This window comes from Macaca fascicularis, chromosome 17 (genome assembly GCF_037993035.2).
Source record: "Macaca fascicularis isolate 582-1 chromosome 17, T2T-MFA8v1.1".
NCBI classification, from domain to species: Eukaryota; Metazoa; Chordata; class Mammalia; order Primates; family Cercopithecidae; genus Macaca; species Macaca fascicularis.
Window position 1 is genome coordinate 14,318,513 of NC_088391.1, and position 7,527 is coordinate 14,326,039.

At 38.0% G+C, this 7,527-nt stretch overlaps 1 long non-coding RNA gene across 2 annotated transcripts; it reads left to right on the top strand.

Annotated features, from left to right (window-relative positions):
* The first annotated feature begins 2,377 nt into the window (after window positions 1-2,377).
* Window positions 2,378-7,106, top strand: LOC123569750 (uncharacterized). 2 transcript variants are annotated; one of them, XR_012426814.1, is made up of 3 exons: window positions 2,378-2,577; window positions 3,962-4,143; window positions 5,992-7,106. It is a non-coding gene; the product is annotated as an uncharacterized lncRNA (long non-coding RNA). The 2 variants fall into 2 exon arrangements; XR_006693536.3 differs by having other exon boundaries at window positions 3,989-4,143.
* Window positions 7,107-7,527: the final 421 nt, after the last annotated feature.

Genomic DNA, 7,527 nt, shown 5'->3' on the forward strand with positions numbered 1-7,527 from the left:
ATAAATAAACCAGTGACCACTCAAAACACCTAAGTAATCACTTATAAGAAAAATTCAAATACTTTTTGGTGTCATATGAATTTGAATACTACATCAAAGCAAATATCTATCTATCGTTATAGTATTTAGAGAAAATGCACTTTATATCTTTCATTTTTTCCCTTTCTGAGAAATAAACCGTGCAGCAGCCAGCATACAGTTACAAAAGGATACCCAAAAAAACCAAAAACAAAAAAACAAAAAAAAAAACAAAAAAAAACCCCAACCTTCTTTTGCATCCAAATTGCATGTAATTGCATAAAAAGACTTTTCTGTACCCAAGTCCACACAACACCAAAAGCAGACATCAACATGGCTAATATGTAAATATGTTTGGGGAGATGGGCAGCTCATTCATCAGGTAAATTTTAGGTTGTTCCTTCCCGGGATGAAGATGAAGACTCCCAAGATGTCACTCAACCAGAGTCCTGTCGATGGTGAGAGCCAAACAGCACCCCTTTCTGGTAACCAGCATTCTACTTAACACTCAACTCACCAGTTAAGATCTTTCCTCTGGGAGTCTATTTCCCAAGGCCCCATGTGACAAAGACGGCCCAGAAACCATGTTGCATGCATGCCAGCCGAGCACACACAAAAGCTTGCCAACGTTTTTCTCAGTTTTCACTTTAGCTCTCCTTTCTATTTTTCTCTGTTTCTCTCCTACTGTCTTGGTTTGATGGGCCCCGTGTGTGAGCTACTCATGGAAATTCTTAAAACTAGAAAGAAAATGGATTACTAAGATTTATGAGGTTGAAATGATTTATTCACCTCTCAGGGAAAGAGACAATTCATCACATTTTGAAAGACTGGACAATCAAGCTCTGACTGTATTTATACAACATCATAAAGCTGTTTTCTTGAAGAACGACTGAGCCACCTGCTTAAACATGAGACTGACATTCTGGGCAGACATTTTGAACACGGGTATTTTAGAAGCCAGTGTTTGTTTGTTTGTTTGTTTGCCACTGAAGACCTTTTCAGTGGAAAAGAAAACTCAACAGTATAATCATTTTGACTGAATGTTGCGTATCTTTTAATAAATTTATGTGGAAAAATGTTTACTAAACATCTAGTATAGGTTAAGTGTTGAGCTAGATGCATCATGTTCCCTGTCAACTAGGGGCTCACAGAGGTTCACAGTTGGGTAGGGAAAGATATAAGTAAATAAATAATTATAATAAAGTGTTAATTGCTCAAAATAAAGTCAACCCCTACCTAAAACAAGAAGTTCAAAAATCTTTCTACAGGAGACCAAAAGCATGTAAGTCATGTTCATTTCTTACTGTTAGCATTAAAAGATTTTCGATATTTTATGGAAGAAAGCGGATATTGTAGGAAACCCCAAATATGAATAAAATACCTGTTTTCAGCATATAGAATAATACAAGAGGGTAAGGACAGGTATACAACACGAGACTTCAGGTTGACCTTCTCTCTTAGGCTCTTTTCAGAATTTACCAGTTATGTATACTATTCCATCTCAGCCAACTCTAATGTTGGAAAATAATCTGATAAGTGAGTCCCCCCAAAGATATTAATGGTTTGTTGTATAACACATCATTTTACTGAGGGATTTGCCCACTAATAGGCCACTCTTAAAAATGAAAGCCTTAATTCACCATTATGAATCATGGGTTTTAGAGTACTAAGCATTATATGACTTTCATCTCTGACTCTGAATGTTCTACTCTGATTTGTTCACATTAAAATATGAAAGCCTTTGTCAACTCCATTTATCTTGCACAAGATGAAACCCTGGTCCAAGCCACATACATTTAGAAACAATTCACATAGTAGATTATACTTTCTAATCTAAATTTTTGTGATACAGAATTCATAATGACAAAAACAAAATAATCACTTCACGTGAAACTAATAACATTAGAAATTGTGGTGATTGTAGGGAAATAACTCTAGTTATTTTTTTAATGCCCTGGACCCTAATTATGTTTTCTGGTCTTCCTTTTCATAAGAAAACTCAGGATCATGACAAGACAACTTAAAAAAAAAGTACTTTAATATATTCACACACCTTAACTAAGTGTAACCCGTGCATGCAGTGATGTTTCCACCTTTCACAGCAAAATCCCAGCCTAGCAGCAAGCAGATTGTCTGTGATTCATACAACTCCTGCTAGGAAAAAAATTTAATAAACCCAAGAAGAAATTAACGGGGTAAAAACTATCTTTTGATTTATAGAACAGAATGTTTCACATAACCCTGAAACTAGAAAGTGTACCAGCAGTTTTGCAGATCACCCAAGACCAGCGATTACCTGGAAACCCTCTCCTAGTAACAAGCAGAGAGAAACTTTCCACTTGCCAAAGCCTGGCCAGCTGGGATTCTGGGACCTGAGCCCAAGGGTGAGCTAGGTAGGTAAGAGTTCTTAAAACAGGAATGGGAATAAACCAAAGACAACTTCCTAGCAAAATCAGCACTGAAAAATAGTCTCCACCAAGCATCAGACCAAAGGCTTGGACAGCGAGGTGAAAAGCATACCGAAGATGTTGCGGTGGCCTCCAGACCAGAGCAGGGAAGGTATGTTGGAGAAAAAATCGGAAACTCACTGACTTGCCTCTTAAAAGAGCACTCATTGCTACACTGGGTGGGGCAGAGAAAACAAATACAGAGTAGATTTTAAACAGAGGAAACCGGCCAGGCGCGGTGGCTCATGCCTGTAATCCCGGCACTTTGGGAGGCCGAGGAGGGCACATCACTTGAGGTCAGGAATTCAAGAGCAGCCTGACCAACATGGTGAAACCCCATCTCTCCTAATAATACAAATACAGCCAGGTGTGGTGGCACGTGCCTGTAATCCCAGCTACCCGGGAGACTGAGGCATGAGAATGCCTTATTCTCATGGGAGGCGGAGGTTGCAGTGAGCCAAGATCGTGCCATTGCACTCCAGCCTGGGCAACAGAGTGAAACTGTGTTTCAAAATAAAATAGATAAACAGGGAAACCCTTCTTAGAGCATACACTTTAAGAAAAAAAAGTTATCAAATTAAGCTAAAGGTTCACACTAGTGAGTGAAGGATAGGAAGCCAAAAGAGAGAGTGAATTATAAATTTCTCTCAATGCTGTTCACAGATTTCATTTCCCAAAGTGCCAAATTATTTTGGTTTCACTAGACTTAATCCCAAACTCAAAACTTCGCTTCATTAAAATAGCAACACCTAACATTCTCTGAGGCTATTTCAGACTGTTTTAAACCTTCAGCAAAGCCCTTTTAATAGTTTCAAACAAATTACACATCAAAACAGCTATCAAGGCTGCCCATCAACAAAACTAATTACATGACATAAATGCACCGCAAAACCTTAGCAAATCAGATGTTTATTCAAATATAAAAGTTTTTCCCCATTAAAATACTTAAAAGAATGTATGATGTGGAAATATCATATAAAATGCCCTTTTAGACTATCTTGCCTTGTTTAACACACTCATCTTTTTGGAAAAAAGCCAATTTACCTCTGGAAATTGTGTAATCATCAAAATGAATGCTTTAACAAATCTCTTTGTTTCCTTCCTACCACCCCATGCATGTTGTAACGTAGATTTCTGATTTTGTAAACTGGAGCTGATTTTTTTTGGTTTTTTTAAACCATGAACATCTGTTTGGCATCATCCAAGTGAGTATCCGCCCTGCTGAAGAGCCTTCCGCTCTAATCCCAGCACTTCAGTTTGATGGAAGAGCCTTTAAGCCTTCCCACGTCAGAATGCGTTCTGATGTCTGACTTGTTCTTATCGTGATGAAGACCATAGTCTTACTTATTCTAGAAAAGTATTTGGATACATGCTAACAAACCTACAGTAAAAATCAGGAAGAAAACTTATAGCCTATGTTACTGGACTATTTTCTACATAAGAATTAGATAAACTCTAAAATATCACTAAGTTCACTGTCACTAACACTGATGCAGGATTTTTCTTCTTGGTCATTTTGCAAGCCGGGGACCCCCAGCCAGTGACACTCCACCCAGGTCTCCCTCAGCCACGCTGGCATGGCCCAGATCCCCTGAGTTATAGCTTGTACCTGCATCCGGTGGTTCCCGAGCTCTGGTACTGCACCCAAGAAGAATAAGGATACTCTGGACATTGAAGGGTAAGGAGGGTGGAGAAGAGTTTTATTGAGCCATGAAAATGGCTTTCCTTGGAGAGGGGATGCATGGTTGGTCTCCCTACCAAGAGGCGGGAAATTTCCCCTGAGTGGCTGGGTCTGGGGCCTTTTATGGACTCAGAATGGGGAGTGCATGCTGATTGGTTTGTTAGCATGTAAGAAAGGTTAAAGCAAAGACACCACTCAAAGGTGGGCATGACAGTGTAGAAAACCAATTAGGAAAGTGTAGGTATATGTAAAATAGGTGAAGGGTGAGGTCCAATCAGAGGAAAGCTTGCCAAACAGGAGGACAAGGTCTCAATCTGGTGGGAGGGTTTAACTTGTAGCTTGGCTTTCAGACTTTAACTATATTTAGCTTGGAGGTGGGGTTTCACCAGGGAACCACCCCCATATACCGAGGCATTTGTTGGCACGAGATGGCTGCCTCTTGTCGCTATCAACACTAATAGATCATCCTTCACTAGTGATTGTACTGTCATAAATATCAAATACATTTAAAAGGCATGTTTTCCACTATGAAAGTAACACTAAAGAAGAAAACAAAATTTTATTATGGTTTGATATAGTGACACTTTTAACAGTGACTAACTCTTACATGGAAATTTTAGGGGTTAGGCACTTTCCCTCCAATCTACAAGTTTTTCTTCAATGTAACTTGCCTTGAGATGTGATCATAAATTATTGATACCCTATTTAGTTACCAGGCTCAGTATTTACTGATATTCAATACATACTAATTTATAATGGTTTTTTTCCTCTTCAGTATGTACTAATGTCTAATACTTTTATTCATCCTTTATTATTCACTTGAAAATAATGATTACAAATAAGCTATATATCCTTCACAGCTTGAAACTCATAAAAAAACAATTTTGGTGGAAAACCTGCTGGTTTCTAAAAATATAGTGAAAGGCTTTAAAATTTAGTGTGTGTGTGTGTGTGTGTGTGTGTGTGTGTGTGTTTTCAGCCTGCGTGTTGACTTGTGGAGTTGTTTACTCTGAAGGCTACAATCATTTAATTATTTGTTTATACCAGTATGGAAGCTTCTCACTATGGTGTTTTAATTTATGGCCTCAATCTGTACTAAAGATTTGTTAGATAACCTCACCCCTCCTATTCAGTTACGACTGAGAAAAACTTTAAATAATCTGATAGGGAAAGGCAACACTATCCATGTTAACACTTCACATTTTAGAGCCAGCTTTCATATCTCAGAAATCATAAAGCAAAGATGTTGATTAGCTCGAAACATTTCAGAAATCCCCCAAAATTTGCAACTTTTCTGCTTGGCAAACTGAGCCAGGAAAATCTTCAAAAAATCAATTGGACTGTGAAGGGTTAATCTGACCAAGAATAAACAGACCACTTCTGGTGAAACTGTAGGGAACTATTTTCAACTGTAACAGAAGGAAAATAACTGAGTTTCATGAGCAAATTGGAACTGGCACGAGATTTCAAAGCCATCCCATTTAGTAGTGCTTATACCAACACAGTACAGCATTACAATGCTTTAGAATTGAACATCGAAAAACCAACATAATTATCTCTACCATTCTCTAAGGTAGTGACTAAGTAAAGTCAGAAACATTCTTAAAGTCAAAATAAATATAAGTGTGTTTCCACTTTCAAAATAGTCATACCTCTGGTTGGAAATCATCCCAACCCAGCTCTATCTGACACATACTAAGACTGGACCACCTCGAGGCTTCCTGTAGGCTACAATTGTCCTGTCTCATTAACTTTAAGATCAGCTATGAATTCCAAAACATTTATGTATCTTCTATATAGTGCAAGTCCTTTATGAAAAAAATCCCCTTTTTCAATCCATTGCAGGAACCAAGGGTGGCTAATATCAGAAGAAAATCGTGCGATGGGAATGAAGATCAGAAGCACATACTGACCAGTCAACTGACTTTGCTGATCCCTTGAAAAATAATGTCATGGGGGATGTTTCTAAATTAAAGAAGAATTATTTTGCGTTTCTTTTCATTCACTGTTGTGTTTCTTCCTGCAATATCTCTGGAGGCATGTGAAATCAGTGGGAGTAGAGTAATAGGATATTTAACACAGACAGCTGTGGAGTAAGACAGTCTAGGTTTAAATCCTGGCTATGAGAATGGAGAAAGGGCACAGAAAGTTATTTGCATCATGGCTGGCACACAGTCTGTTTTTAAAAAATGATATTATTATTACTACAAATAGCGCTTCACACAGATGTTGATTGAATAGACAGACAGATGCTTGTTTCAAATAAAAGAAAACAGTTCCTGTAGGCAAACAACTCAATTGGCATAGACATAAGTCTCTTGTTCCACCTGTTTGCCATTATTTATCTGCCTGAGAAGACTATGAAATGTTGAACCAGAAAATATCCAGAAAAACAACAGCCCAGAAGGTCAGTGCAAAAGAACTGGGATAATCAGAAAAGCTAGTTATTCTAGTTCTGGCTTTAATTTGCTCAAATTTTCAATCCACATAGTGTTTTGAAAAGTCAGCCTATAAAAATCCTTCAATCCTGGGAGTTTCCCTCCTAGCCTCTGAAGGCATTCAGAACATGTCACCCAAAATATGGCATATTGATTATTTTGAGCTAAAAGAAATTAAGAGCAAGCTAACACAAGGAAACTTTACCTCCTCATCAACTGCCTAAAAAGGATATAAATTTCCCCTTTCATATAGGAAATTTACATTTATAAGGAAAATTTACATTAGTAACTAGTTATCTGTACCAGGAAGAGAGCTACTCTGAGAAAATTTGCCACTTGAGAGACTTAACTACATAACAAGACAAGCTTCATTCACTATGCATTTCCTCTACCCCTTACTTTCCCATAATTTACCTCCACCACCACAAAGAAACACCAAACCCTTACTCCACTTCTTTGAGTCTCATATTTTTGTGGGACTCCCATGTGTATGTATATAATTAAAATGGTTTTGCTCCTGTTCATCTGTCTGATGTCAATTTAATTCATAGACCAGCCAAAGAACCTAGAAGGATAGAAGGAAGCAATTTTTCCTATCCTATATCTCTTAGTGTTAGAGATTTAAAGATCTCCATCTTAAAATCTATTGGGCTGTTAAATAAAAGTTACAGGAGTCCATTGATGCGGGTGGAGCTCCTGCACCAGGCCTAACAGAGTAAATCAAAATGGAGTCACTCATGCTGAAATTCCACACCGACAAGCTGAAACTAAGTTGTTTTCCTTCTGAGAAATCAGGAGAGACAGAGGTAATAGCCAAATCCCCAAACAGGCCAGGTTATCTTGAACATGATAAGAAAGTCTCCTTTGCTTTAACCTTTACAAGGAAAGTAACTTTGAAATGACCAATCCGCTTTTTCTCTGTTGCTGCTTTCCTCGGCCTCTC